This window comes from Sphaeramia orbicularis, chromosome 15, assembly GCF_902148855.1.
Source record: "Sphaeramia orbicularis chromosome 15, fSphaOr1.1, whole genome shotgun sequence".
NCBI classification, from domain to species: Eukaryota; Metazoa; Chordata; class Actinopteri; order Kurtiformes; family Apogonidae; genus Sphaeramia; species Sphaeramia orbicularis.
In genome coordinates, this window is record NC_043971.1 from 10,413,016 (window position 1) to 10,429,101 (window position 16,086).

Here is a 16,086-nt window from a genome sequence, read left to right on the forward strand (position 1 = left end):
CTATTACGAGAAAGTCTGGAAGATACTATTAAAGAAGAATGGGAGAAGTTGTCACCCGAATATTTGAGGAACACTTGCGCAAGTTTCAGGAAGCGTGTGAAGGCAGTTATTGAGAAAGGAGGACACATAGAATAACTAGAAGCACTCGGAGAGCGCAGACCTCCGCCAAGGCTGATCAGTGCCCCCCCCCCCCCCGTGGGCCCCCCCACGCCAAGGAGGTTATGTTTTTGCCAGGGTTTGTTTGTTTTTCTGTCCGTTAGTGTGCAACATAACTCAAAAAGTTATGGACAGATTTTGATGAAATTTTCTGGTCTGCGCCCCCCCCCCCGATTACCACCAAAATTTAATCATTTCTTCCTTATCCCATTTCCAACAAACCCTGAAAATTTCATCCAAATCTGTCCATAACTTTTTGAGTTATGTTGCACACTAACGGACAGACAAACAAACAGACAGAAAAACAAACAAACCCTGGCAAAAACATAACCTCCTTGGCGGAGGTAAAAACATTTTCTATTATGTAAATTTTCTTTTGGCAAATAAATTCTCATGACTTTCAATAAACTAATTGGTCATACACTGTCTTTCAATCCCTGCCTCAAAATATTGTAAATTTTGCTTCCTCACCCTGTATTTTCACGTATTTACACTAAAACAAAGTATAATTTCACAAAAAATTCAATCTCAAGTGGGCAGGACCAGTAAAATACTATCATAATAACATAAATAATGACAACTCCAAATTTTTCTCTTTGTAAATGTAAATATTTTCATGTATTTACACTAAAACAAAGTATAATTTCACAAAAAATGTGAATAACCTGAACAAATATGAACAACCTGAAATGTCTTAAGAGAAGTACAATTTTAACAAGATTCTGCCTGTTACTAAATGTTTTGTGTACTTGTAGATCCACTGTGATCTGTAAGTTATAATGTACATGTGTAAATGATAAACTGAGGCAGAATATTGTTAAAATTACACTTATTTTTTCAGTTTGTTCATGTTATTCAAATTGTTTGAAAGGATAGTTTGTAGATGTAAACCTTTTCATAATGTAAATGCACTTTTTTCGCTCTAAAACATACAGAAAAGTTTGGAGTTGACATTATTTATATATTATTATGTTACTATTTTACTGGTTCTGCCCACTGCCGATCAAATTTAGCTGAATGTGGCCCCTGAACTAAAATGAGTTTGACACCCCTGCTCTAAGGCTACATTCAGACTACAGGCAAATGTGGCCCAAATCCAATTTTTTTGCCTATATGTGACCTGTATCCGATCTGATAGAGACAGTTTGAACAGTACAAACCTGACCCAGGCCACTTTCATATGTGGTCCTAAATCTAATACATATCTGATATCTCGCAATGCAACTTCAATCTGAGCAATTTACAGAAACCCAACACAATCCTCCAAGAGGCAACAGTTGTGAATGGTGACAGTGGTGTGGAAAAACTTCCTTTTTGCGGACAATAAAGTTCTGTCTTATCTTATCTGATATGCGGTCCTAAATCCGACATCTGATATTTTGCAATGTGACTTCAGTCTGAACGGCCAGGTCGCATTTATCTGACCTTTATGTCATTGAAATGCAACAAACCTCACAATTCTGCGTCCGAGGAGGAGGAATGGCGGGAAAAGCATATTTACTTTCATAAACACAGTGCATGCCTGCGTGGTCATATATTACATCAGGACCTCTTTTGCAAATGCGGGTCACTTCAGGGTCACGCAGTTCACACTCAAAACTGATAAAAGTCGCATTTTATGTGTAATATGACCAAGCACACACACAAAAAAAAATGATTTCACCAAAAAAATCTGAATTGTGGATTAAAATCTGAAGCCTGTGACCCCTGACAAGACAGCTCTGAGCCCCTTATGTCCAAATATGGTCACTTCTGGCTGCAAAAACCAACATGGTGAGGGTTAAACTGCAAAACTACTGGGTGACATCACGGTTCATGAGTCCACTAATTGTATCTGGTCTATGGTCGTCACCAGCAGTACTTATGTGAAACTGCTACTTATATGGCTAATCTAAGTAATCTGTAATGTATTAGAGTTTGGGAGTAACTTGCGCAACACTGGTGATTGCTCGGTTACTGTGCTTGACTTTTTGACTTCTGGTTCTTCAATAAAACACAACAGTTCCTGACAGGCTTGACTGTGCTTCATGAAATTTACCATTTTACTAATGAATAAACTTAGCATTTAGCACAAGGTCACCCATGACTCTATTGCCACATTTCTGCTATGTGGTACCAGCTTTACTCGACTCAACTCGGCCTTTTTGCATTTCCATTTCAAAAAAAGACCTAGAGTCTAGTACCCGGTACTAGTTTTTTAGTATCACCTCTGCTGAGGTTCCAGGACTGGGGAACAGATACTAAAATGTGACGCGTAAACACTGCAGACCACTGATTGGTCAGAGAGTTGTGTCAGTGACCCACCGTTTTTCAAAAAACAGATGCGGAAGTTGACAGTAAATATAGCGGTAGGTTAATCCACATGACAGCCCAAAAACTACATCCTGGTCAGCCTTTGGTGGCCGACATAAAAATTCAGCATGAGCTTGACGAGACAACACACAACAAGCAGGTTAATCAGCAACTCTTTGAGCAGACGACATGGAAGAAAACACGCCACATCGCTATGACGTCCAGGTACTCTACAGTCGGTAGTATCCTGTAATGGACACGGTCTCCAGGAATAGGACCTGGTACCCGAGTCGAGTCGAGTCGAGCCAAGTTCGGTTCCATGTAGTGGAAACGCGGCATATGACACCCCTGACAAGACAGCGCTGAGCCCCTTTTGTCCAAATATGGTCACTTCTGGCTGCAATAACCAACATGGCGAGGGTTAAATTGCAAACTACTGGGTGACATCACGGTTCATGTATGCGCTAACTGTACCTGGTCTATGGTCGTCACCAGCAGTAGTTATGTGCAACTGCTACTTCTATGGCTAATCTAAGTAATCTGTAATGTATTAGAGTTTGGAAGTAACTTGCACAACATTAATCATAATACTGTGTCCTAACTAGGGATTGGAATCGAGAACCAGATCCCAGTAGCTTGATTCCTTGGAATCGTTTGCCTGCTTGCTTAACAATTCTGCTTATCGATTCCGCCTTCATTGCACATGCGCAATGACGTCACACGTACGCTGCATTGTTTTGGTCAGGACGTAGCCAACATAGCGTCAAGGCAGAAACATTCCAAAAAGACCAGGTTCACTTGTAACACTTGCAAAGCTTCCATTTCTTCAAAAGAGTGGAATCCCTTAAATATGCTCAAACATTAGTCCACAGCATGTGATTCATTTACAGGAATGTCACGTATTTGAGAACGCTATTTGGCGACGCTTGTGAATGTAGCGGCAGAGTGAACACCAGGCCCAGTTCCGGTTCCAGTGTGGGCAACAAACGTCATACCCAAATACAAGTTCCCAAAGGTAGGGGAAAGGAAACGAGGTGCACCACAACAGGAGATGATTTGAGCCAAGTCGAAGTAGTTCCACACAGTAGAGGGATTAGTGAAGCGTCTTAAGTTTCACTTTCACTGCATGCTGCCCCCCCGAACCGGGCCCGGCATCATTACCTCCGCCAAGGAGGTTATGTTTTTGCCAGGGTTTGTTTGTCTGTTTGTTTGTTTGTTTGTCTGTCCGTTAGTGTGCAACATAACTCAAAAAGTTCTGGACAGATTTGGATGAAATTTTCAGGGTTTGTTGGAAATGGGATAAGGAAGAAATGATTAAATTTTGGTGGTGATCGGGGGTGGGGGGGGGGCACTGATCAGCCTTGGCGGAGGTCTGCACTCTCCGAGTGCTTCTAGTCTGTTATTATTTGTGCATACTGTATATGTTATATTTTCTGTGCAGAGATGGAAATATAAAAGACAGTTAATGCAAACACACCCATTTGTACTCTTTTATTCCTTCACCCAATGAGAATCGATAAGAAAATCAATAAGGAATCGGAATCGTTAAATTCTTATCGATTCCCATCCCTAGTCCTAAATGTATATATTTTTTAAAGGCACTCATTCCACTGGAGGGGAAACACAGATGGTCCAAGCTCTCCCTCCTATTTTTAATCTTTACAGTGTGTGTTTTCCCCATAGAGATGATATCTGTTGCCCAGGTAGCGGCACATCTCAGTTATCAGTCATCCTCTCGCAGACACTAAAATGTAGGACAGGTTTTCTATGTGGATTTCTTAGTCGTACAGTTGCTAGTCTCGGTGCCGACACACCTCAGGGCCATTCTCTCAGCTGCATAATGACCTCTTGTTAATGACTTCCCTGCAAGTCCAAGTCCAGTATTAAGCTCCAGACCTCGGTGAAAAGTAATAAAATATATTGAGGCCCTCTTGTTTCCTGTATCTCCTCTCGCTCCTCACCCTCCTCCTCCTCCTCCTCCTCCTCCTCCTCCTCTTCCTCTTCGTTCCTTCACCCTCACTGCCTCTCACAAGATGAAAGTGGACAGAAAACCTTCAGAGACCAGAGTGACTTAACCACCGAGACCAGACTACTGTGGACTGCGAGCTGGGCTAAGGAAATATTTAATGTGAACTTGAAAGCAAACTTCTGCGGCTGTGGCATTAAAAGTGCTTTACTCCTGTGCAGGATGGAAGTACAGTCAGCTCTGATGGTGGGAATGTGACCTCTTTGACTGTAGATTTTGGTGTTTATCGCCAATGGGGTTAAAAATCCCATTCAGATCCTACAACTGGGGCAGGTACAGACCCCAGAGTTCTCATCTTCCATAACATTCTGTTCCTAATGACTTTATACAGTTATTTTCATCTCATGTGGTTCTTGATTCTCAGCTTTACACTGAGACATGAAGCAGCATCGAACAGTCAGAATAAAACTTTAATACTTTTTCTAGTCTTTAATCCATGAAGGTCTAGTGTGACTTTTGTCAGTTCCCAAATTTTTCCTCTCTGTTTAACCTTTCTTAAGTGATTTATCACCATTTATTGTAATATTATCCTCATTTATGTCATGTTTTTTCAGTGAAAATCAGGTATTTTCCTTTATTTAATTCACTAATCATGTAGATGTTCATAAAAGCGCAGATTAAAGTTAAGGGATATTACATCAGAAAACTAGAAAACTATAGAAAATATGACTTTTTCAGCAAAGATATCAATAACTGAACATAAACCCAGTGTCTGGACATGACAAAGATGAAAAAACAAATGGTGGATCCCTTTGACAGTGGCAGAAATTCAGTAATTTGTGTAATTACATCATATTGGATTGATCCTTAAAGACCTTAAATGACTTCTGTTGCGACTTCCAAATTAATTGACCCTTTCTCAAGTGATTTATCACCATTTATTAAACTATTATCCTCAGAATTTTGCACTTTTCCAGTTAAATTCCAGTATTTTCCTATATTTAATTTATTGAACCATGTAGATGTTTATGAAAGTTCAGAGTAAATTTAAAGCTTGTCATATCAAAACTGAGAAGATTGAACAAAAAGTTAGTTATTTAACAAAATATATCATTAACTGAACCTAAAACAAGCTTCTACAGCCACTGTCATTGATCCAACTCCATGGGTTCTACTGGTGAATCAATGTTGTAGAAGATAACGGTGTTCCCACGGTAACTGCAGAGCCTCTGAACATCTAAATAGGTCATATCTGATGACCATGAAAAGATGAATAACTGTATTTTACACCAATTATTTACATGTATTGATAGATTTAGTGGCTCAATAGGTATTAAACAGTTTAGATCAGTCGATGGTTTTGGTCGACAGTGGATGTTTGGGTCCTCATGGGTTACACATGACCCCCCCCCCGCCAACTTCCATGAGCTCATGCTGCTCTACAGTATGATCAAACTACTACTTCTGCTATTGTTACAAGTTAAAAACTATACAAACCAATAACGTTTTGAGAACAAATAAGTCAGTGTTTTAATATGATGGTGATTTCAAACTGTAGTTTATTATAATTTCTTGTAAATGTTGGTCGAGTAAGGGGTAGTAACATTATTTCCATGCATGTATATTCTTGTATATTGTCTGGACAAAACAAATAGACCCCACATGCAATATTTCAGTGCCCCAATTTTGATGGTCACTTTACGTCTATAATTACCTCCGCCAAGGAGGTTATGTTTTTGCCAGGGTTTGTTTGTCTGTCTGTTTGTTTGTCTGTCCGTTAGTGTGCAACATAACTCAAAAAGTTATGGACAGATTTTGATGAAGCCCACGGGGAGGGCCACTGATCAGCCTTGGCGGAGGTCTGCGCTCTCCGAGTGCTTCTCGTTGCATTGTGGGTTTTTTTATTTTTTATTTTACCAAGATCTTGTATCGATGTAAAAGTCGGACCGCTGTGTAAATTCTTCACCCTTACATTCCAAAGATGCTCAATGGGGGTTAGGTCTGGCCTCTGTGGTGTCCAATCCAAGTGTGAAAATGATGTCTCAGGCTCCCTGAACCACTCTTTCAGAAGCCGGAGGAGTCCTGTTATGGAATCCTGGTATTGTCCAGTCTTTATGCTACTAGAAACCTGCATGGTGGCGATTTAAGAAATGAGAAGCTATTCCATGCATCGGTTTGGGTTAAAGAACTTGTAGCTGCTGAAACATGGAAGGATCTGAACTATTTGTGAAGTTAAATCCAGATGTGGACTATTTTTAGGTTAAGCTGCCATTAGTCAGGCAACATAATACAACATAAATATTACTACGACATTTTTATTAAAGCAGAGGTCACAGTTGTTCATTATTTACCCTCAGTCCCACAACTATGAAGGGAAAACCTACCGTCTCTGTGGACAATTTCCTATTCATGCTGTTGTTGCTAAATGGTTTGCAATAAAAGGCAAAAAGCAGGTGTCAGTATCGTAGTCTAGACCACAGGTGTCAAACATGCAGCCCGGGGCGTCCAATCTGGCCTGTGGGATGAATTTGTGAAATGCAAAAATAACACTGAAGATATTAACAGTCAATGATGTTAAAATAATTTGAGGTCAATTCAATCTAAAGTGGGTCAAGCCAGTAAACTACTATTGTAATAACCTATAAATAATGAAAAAAAAGCTAATTTTCCTCTTTGTTTTAGCGTAAAAAAAGGAAAATTACACAAAAATGTTTCCATTTACAGACTAGCCTTTTGCAAAAAATGTGAATAACCTGAAATGTATGTGGAATTTTACCAGTATTTTGCCTGTTACTAAATGTTTGGTGTATTTGTAGATCACTGTGATCTGTAAGTTGTGATGCACATGTATAAATGATAAACTGAAGCGTAATATTAACGTTGCATTTATTCTTCTTAAGAATTTTCAGGTGGTTCATATTTTTTCATGTTATGTTCAAGTACAGGTCATAGATGTAAACATTTTCATTATGGAAAACAGACAAAACTTTGGAGTTGACATCACTTATAAGTTCTTATGCTATTGTTTATATTATTTTACTGGTTCGGCCCACTTTTTTATCGTATTAGGTTGTATGTGGCCCCTGAACTAAAATGAGTTTGACACCCCTGGTCTAGACTAACTAAACCAAAATCAAACCATGGATTAAATTGGGGATGCACTTTACCACTTTCTTTAATCGGAAGAATAGAAACCATAAGAATGAATATTCTGCCCAGACTGCCCTTTCTTTTCCAGTCTTTACCTATCTATGTCTCCTCCGCTACTTTCACCACCATAGATAAATGGTTCTCAAAATTTATATGGCAAAGTAAACCCCCAAGACTTAAATTTAGAAGATTATTGTGCACAAAAATCAATGGAGGCCTGAGTTTGCCTAACATGAAAATATATTATTGGGCTGCCCAATTAAGACCCATGGTCTCCTGGATACTTCAAGAAAAGGATACTATTTGGGTAGGAATGGAACAGTCTGAATGCTCAGATGTTCCATTGAACTCCATCCCATTTCTTAACTTAGATACTGGTAGGATAAAGAAGTTTTCAAATATATGGGTTAAAAACACTTTGAAGGTATGGTTTACTGTTAGGAAAAAATTACAACTACCTAAGACTATATCCAGGGCCATGAAAATAGCCAACAATCCAGAATTTCTCCCATCAAAACTTGATAAGGGCTTTGAAAGATGGAAAGAAAAGGGTTTAGAAGTTTTAGACCAGTTATTTGAAGGAACTATATTAAAATCATTTGAACAACTTAAAGAAAAATATGATTTATCAAACCAGGACTTTTTCAGGTTCTTACAAATACGAGACTACTTAAACAGACATCCAGAACGGGAAAAGCTCTGCTCTCTACCATCTAAAATAGAACACTTTTTAATTTCAACAATAGATGGAACAGTGAAGAAAAAATTTATATCATATTTATATAAGATAATAAATGAGGATATGGGAGAGAATAATTTAGATATTAAAGAGAAATGGGAACTAGAGATGAACATAATAATTTCTGATGAACAATGGGAAACTTCATTTGAACAGGGACATAAAACAACAAATAGTCCTAATTGGAGGGAATACGGATGGAAGCTAAAAATGAGATACTTCAGAACGCCTCGTATAACATCGAGATGGAGCAATACCTCATCTTTGTGTTGGAGGGGTTGTGGCTTGGTAGGAGACCATACACATATATTTTGGGACTGTCCAAAATTATCAGAATATTGGAAAAATATTCAAAGAGAAATAAAAGCATGTTTGTCCATAGACTTACCAATGAAACCATCACATTTTATACTGGGCATAATACCTGAGGATCTTCAGGAAAACAGTCAAACAAAACTGCTTAGAATACTTTTATTGATTGCAAACAAAGTAATAACAACCTCTTGGTTAAAGCCACAACCCCCCACAATAGTCCAATGGAGGGATAGAATTCAGGATGTGTACAACATGGAATATACCACTGCAGTGTTACAAATGAAAAGAGAAATATTTATGAACAACTGGACCCACATTAAGTCACATTTTAATTTGATGTAAGTGTTGTTGCTTTTCACTGTTGTTGCTGTTGTGGATTTCTATTTTGTTCTATCTCAGATTCTGAAAGAATGTCAAGGTTCTACCATGTTGTATTTTAATGGCTGATGTTGATCTCTCCTGAATATTCTGGTCCCTGTGGCCTTGGACTTGAAACAACCATGGACTACTACCCCCACTAAGACTGAGATGTATATATATATACATATATACACATATATTTCTGTTATATAATGATTTGTTACAATGCACTTTATGGCTACACACATGAAATCTAAATAAAAAGAAGTTCAAAAAAAAAATTGGGGATGCACTGATACCACATTTTTCCACACTGAGCACAAGTATAAGTACTTACATTTGAGTACTTGCAGATACAGAGTGCCGATATGAGTACTTAATAATACCATCACACTTCTTAGTTATTTTTGTAAATGTGCTGTATTGTCGTTGTCATTAGTCTGACTGCAACGAAGTGCTGCTACTGACATTTAATGTGTTGGAATGAGTGTTTCTCAATCAATCCACCAGGGGGCGCCGCTCTTAACCATACTGGACAAATACCATAAAGAAAAGTAAAGTGTTTTGAGGAGGAGGAGGAGGAGAAGAAGAAGAAAAAACATGGTGACGACAGAGGAGGTAATACCAATGTGGATACTAATGTTCATATTGATGAGGGAAGTTGTCATAAATATGTGTGTCGTTTTTCACTAACTCAAACAGTTGGTCTTTGAAAAGTTGCGCTACCTCCATGACTCTTGGTGGTACTGCTCCGTATTCTCAGTCTGGGTACGCGTCTGCGAGCTCCCGGAAAATGGACAGAGTTACATACACAATGTACACAGAAGATGGATCTGTCTGTCTTTAACGTTACTTGCAGTCAGCGTTACTTTTATCACCGTCATTTATTGTGAAAAATCTCCACTCTCTTCCCACTCCACACACATTATTCCTCATCCTCGTACCTGCTGCACTGAACTGTGAATGTCACACGGCCGTAAGTGGTATCGGTGCATTTGTACCGGATATCTTTTACGAATACGAGTACACACACTGGGTATCGGACCCGATGCCGGTATCGGAATTGGCGCATCCCTCGATTAAACCACAGTGCATGAAGATGATGTGAAGATTTTTTAGATGAAACCATGATCAATGTAGGCTGAGACAAGACTACAAGCACAACAAATCCATTACACCAACATGTTTATCAAATATTTTACACTGATTTAGAACTAGGGAAATGGCATATGATCTCCTTTTCAGAGGGTCATACAGGTCACGTCCAAACTTTTTTGTCTAGTTCCCATTCATTTTAATGGTCCCAAGTATCCCTGTATTAAAGCATTTTATATTGCATGAACAATAACAAGACTAACTTGTTACTCAAGTCCATGATTAATGACTTCTCTGAGTCGTTCCAATCAAAAGTGTTTGGTTTTATTCTTTAGATATATAAATAAACTTCTTTTCAAAGATAAGTGGGCAAAAGTAACTCCAGATATAAAAGGACACTCCAATATATGGAAATAAATCAACCAAAAAAACCCCAAATATCACACAATGTAAAACAATTTCATTGTGGCTCTTTGACAATACTTTATGTCCGAAAAGGAGAAGGAAGAAGCCGAGCTTATATCGTCCTACACCAATTTTACATGACTTGGCTCATCAGCTAATGTAGAAAAAGAATTCTGGGTTAATTTGCAGAGTTTGTGTTATACGTTGTCTCTGCTTTCACGGAAATAATGATACTGAGATGAAAGGTTCAAAATGTCCTCCAAAATTATGCCAAAATGTGGTGTTTCTAGTCTTGTAAGAACAACAAAAAGCTATTAATCATAGCAAAACCTCCCAGAAACCATTTGTTTGGTTGTAACCTGCCTACATTTTATAAGAGGTGAAAATATGATTCAGGTTGTGGGTTACGAGTCGACCTCAAAATATCACCCGATGATCTTTTAGCCAGAGTGGTCAACCCTAGACTGATATAAGGGGTTTCTAGGGAGCAGTGGAATGAGGCTGCCAGTGGAAAGCCAAATCAAGAACTAGCAAGAAGACCCCAACTACCCCCCACCCCCTCCTCCTCCCAACTACAGTATCCATCCATCCATCCATTTTCCAAATTACTTAATCCTCGTGGGGGTCTCAGGGGTGCCAGAGCCTATCCTGGATACTATTAGGTGAGGGCAGGGAATGCTGTGGATGTGTCGACAGTTCATCACAGGGCTACAGCAACGATTAAAAAAAAAAAAAAAAAGATGAAAAATCAGGTTGTGGTTTTAACCGATCCCAAGTCCTTTTTGTCCAATATCTTTTTTTTTTATAGTTTTATTCATGGGTTTTCAACAGTATAACATGGATGTATCATACAGTGTGTACATTTTTGCTGTCTTTTTTATCATAAGTCCCCATCAAGGTTATAATAGTTTTGGATTTTTCATTATAGTTTAGTTTTATTTAGCTTTGACTTTTTTTTTCTCCAATTCAGTTAGTTTTAATTGGCTTTTAGAGCAGGTTTGCTAGTTTTTATTAGTTTTCATTATTTTCTAAATGCTTAGTTTTTGTTTAGTTTTAGTTTCTTTATATCATTTCTCTTCTTCACCGTCAAATTCAAACAAATCCAAGACAGGATTCTGCTACTTTCTCCCAACTTTAGTCTACACGTTTTCAGGACTAAACGATAAATGACGAGAAGTGATGGACCGTTAAATAACATATGGTGCCGCTAGCTAAAATTGCTTGAGCAAAATAAATCGATTTTATATCAATCCGACATTGACAAAGACGAAAACGAAGGGAATTTTATCCAGAATTTTTATACGTTTTAGTTAGTTTTGTAAATACACAATACAGTTTCAGTTAGTTATCGTTTTTTTCTTTTAATTATAGTTTTTATTTATTTCAGTAAACGAAAATGTTTTTACAATTCTAGTTTTCGTCATTTTGTTACTTTTCGTTAACAATAATAACCTTGGTCCCCACCCCCAGCTTAGATATAAACATAAATATGTAAAGATAGATAGATAGATAGATAGATAGATAGATAGATAGATAGATAGATAGATAGATAGATAGATAGATAGATAGATAGATAGATAGATAGATAGATAGATAGATAGATAGATAGATAGATAGATAGATAGATAGATAGATAAAAAATAACTAACAAGAAAAGAAATAAAATATGTAAAATACCTACAGTTATCTAGGTGATCAGTGGTGATTTACTATTAAAGTCATGATAAATTGCTCATTCCATACGTTTCTGTGTATTTTAGAATTGAATGAGATAAAACTGAGTGAAAATGCACTTAAAAATGAGACCAAGACCTTCAAAAAATGGTCCTGAAACTGGTCTCAAAACATTGCTACTGCTTTTTTTTTTTTTTATTGATTGATTGATTTTTTCCATAAACACCCTCTCTGATAATCCAAACTGACATGACAGAGTGACGAGGGAATAAACTGGATGTGCAGAGCTTTAAATATGCATCTTGCATTAAACAGTTCTGTGGTCACATTAGGATTAGGTTTGTGAAATGTTTATTCCACCTTGTGCATTTATCTATTTACTATCTATTTCCTGGCCTTGAATTTTTGATGCGAGTTTATTTTTCCCTCATTAAGCATTTCATTTACATTCATGTAGATGTTACTCAAGAGATGTTGGAACTCAACAGCAGCACCTGATAAATATGGATACTTTAATATGTAGCTGCTTTGAATGGAATATGGTATCCAGTATATTGGCTGGAAAATGGTCTGTCATTTCACCTCCTCATGGACCCCTTATGCTCCAGAGACTGCATCACTTAAAAATGATTTAACCCATAAAGACCCAAACATCCACCATCGACCAAAACCATCAACTAGATCTCAACTGTTTAATACCTGTTGTTCCACTAATTCTATCAATACATGTAAATAATTAGTGTAAAATACAGTTTGTCATCTTTTCATGGTCATCAGATATGACCCATTTGGACGTTCAGAGGTTCTGTAGTTACCATGGAAACAGTCCTCTTCTACAACATTGATTCACTAACAGATCAATGACAGTGGATGGACACACTGGGTTTATGTTCAGTTATTGATAGATTTGCTGAAAAAGTCTGTTTTTCATCAGTTTTCTCTGTTTCGGAGAGTGATGTCCTGATCTGGATTTTTTTTGCTTCCGATCCCATTTTTTTGGGACTAGTTTTGCCGATACGGATAGGTTATTATACTATTATTTTACCTGAGATCACGACTGGACTGAATGTGGAACCTGAACTAAAACAAGTATGAGACCTTTGACTAGGAACGCACCGATATGAGTATCGGGCATCGGCTCCGACACTCAGTGTGTGTACTCGTACTTGTAAAAGATATCCGTTACAAATGCACCGATACCACTTATGGCCGTGTGACATTCACAGTTCAGTGCAGCAGGTACGAGGAGCAGGTACGAGGTTACAAAACTAACTAAAATGTATAAAAATTATGGATAAAATTCCCTTCGTTTTCGTCTTTGTCACTGTTGGATTGATATGAAATCGATTTATTTCGCTAGAGCAATTTTAGCTGCTGGCACCATACGACACTTAACAGTCCATCACTTCTTGTCACTTGTCGTTTCGAGTCGTCTTCTGGTCCCCACTCTACCTGGAAACATGGAGACTAAAGTTGGGAGAAAGCAGCAGAGTCCTGTCTGGGATTTATTTGAATACGACGGTGAAGAAGATAAAAGATATGACAAAACTAAAATTAATACTAAAACTAAACTAAAACTAAGCATTTAGAAAAAATGAAAACTAATAAAAACTAGCAAACCTGCTCAAAAAACTAATTAAAACTAACTGAATTAGAGAAAAAAAGTCAAAACTAAATAAAAGTAAACTACAGTCTACTCTCGTTATACCGCCAACTTCCATTCACGGCCAAATTGGCGGTATAGCGAAAATGGCGTTACAACGGGTTGCGTCCATAATGTGCATGTCTTTACTATATGATGTCTATGCTGCCTCCGTTAACCCGTTCTAATTGCGTTTCTAAATAAATCTTGATTCTGTTATGTTGTAAGGGATCATTTAAAGTGGGGAAACATTTTAAGCATTATTATACCGTGTCGGGAAATGACACCCCATCATCCTGAGGCTTTGGCTTAATCCCACGTCCTCTTCCCGACATCCTGACCTACTGAGTGTTCTGCGATAAATGAACGGTGGCCGTTCCGTAGACCTACTCGTAGCTTGTCGCGATCAGCGTCTGGCGCGTTTGTTTCAGTGCATTGTTAAAATTTATGTGTACTCGATGGCAATCATGCTGGCGGTATAACGGTCGGGAAATCAATGGTATAAGTGTTGTTTGTGCATGGAACTGGGCTGGCGGATGGCGATAGGCGGAAATGGCGGTAGCTAATGGAATAATGCATTGGGGATTTTTGTGCAATGGTTTTGGTCGGCGGTGAGCGAAAATGGCGATATAACGGCGGGCGGTTTAATGAGAGTAGACTGTATAATGAAAAATCAAAAACTATTATAACCTTGATATGGATGAAACAAACATGACAGGGAAACGTCTGAAATGCAGAAACGGCTGGAGGGATATACATAGAGGGAAGGGAGCTCCTGTTGTTTCCACTGCTGTCAGGCGGCTGCCCGAACCTCCGTTTCCTACAATGCACATCGCGACAAAATTCCAAACGTTCCCGAGTTACCTCCCAGCTCTGTTTTTAAACACATGGTTTGTTTATGGTGGATGGTACTTCGAAATTGTTCACCGTAATGCGAGAGATCCAGGTGAGTAATCACAGAAAGACTTACAGATTCGTGATACTGAGGATATGACTGAGGTTTGACAGATCTGATGAAAAATTGGTCACGAAAGTCTCCCGCACCATTAAGACAAGTTAAATAGAGAGAAAAATTCATTTGGAATCTACCACAAAAGTCCCACTGGGTCTTTATGGGTTAAACTCAATGAAGAATATTAATGACCAAATGTTAAAGTGAAGCTTTCTTGGACTCATGCTCATTACTTTCTACTTCATCCCAAAAAAACTGGGCTGCTAAACAAATGCACCCACTGAGCAGCAAGTTTGGGGAATTAATGGAAAAAAGTATTTTGAGAATCTTTAAAGTGCAGTTCCAACTATTGGTCACCCTTCTCAGCATGCCATTATTAGTGATTATGCTTCCACGGAGCCTGGAAACACATTAAACAGACTAGATTATGCTCATGAAAGCATTTATTGGACACAGTAATGCTACACTAAACTGCAGAACTACTTTCAGAGGATGTGATTCAGAGATGCTCCTGTACAACGTGTTTTCTTTGTTATAAACTGATCCCTATGCAAACCCTTACAGTACATTCATGTCACAGTCATGGATGTAGGTTTAGGCAGCGACACAAACTGACTCTTTGGAAAAATGTGATTTATTTGCCAGTGTAGTGTAGTCGGAGTTTCAGCGTTTAATGACCACTTATTTACTTATTTTATGCAGTTTTGCCGATACATACATATCTATCGAGTCATTACATCTTCATACGACCATATATATACACCATAGTTTAAATAAATCTTACTATGAAGACTTTAAACAAATATATTCTGCTTAAAATAAGAATTTTAGCATTTAGAATCCTGAGATAACTTGGTAAGTGCAATTTTCTTCCTGCACTAGTAGATCATTTACTTGAAATAAAACATTTTAACCCAATGAGTCTAATTTTCTTATTTTTGTACAGGCCTGGTGAGGGCAATAATGCAATAACAACCGATAACATAATAATGGCCAATAATGTAATAAATTTGCTATTTTTAAAATGTAATAGGCCAATAACGTAATATCTGGCCAGTAATGTAATAAAAGTCCTGAACGTATAACGTAATAGCTTTGGCCAATAGTGTTATAACTTTTTACGTTATTGGCTCAGTTACTACATTTGCATTTATTTATTTATTTATTTATTTAAAATCAGGCCAATAATGTAATAACCTGCCAATAAGTTATAATGTTATTGGCCAAAAGTTATTACCTTATCAGTTCAGGACTTTTATTACGTTATTGGCTAATTACATTTTAAAAATAGCAAATTTATGGGGCTAAAATTTACTTAGGGGGTCAAATGAGTGGCCATT

The 16,086-nt window shown here is 37.8% G+C and overlaps 1 protein-coding gene across 1 annotated transcript in view; it reads right to left on the bottom strand.

Annotated features, from left to right (window-relative positions):
• LOC115434432 (gamma-aminobutyric acid receptor subunit pi) overlaps window positions 1–16,086 on the bottom strand; it is a 177,971-nt gene that overhangs the window by 133,464 nt on the left and 28,421 nt on the right. The window lies entirely within an intron of this gene.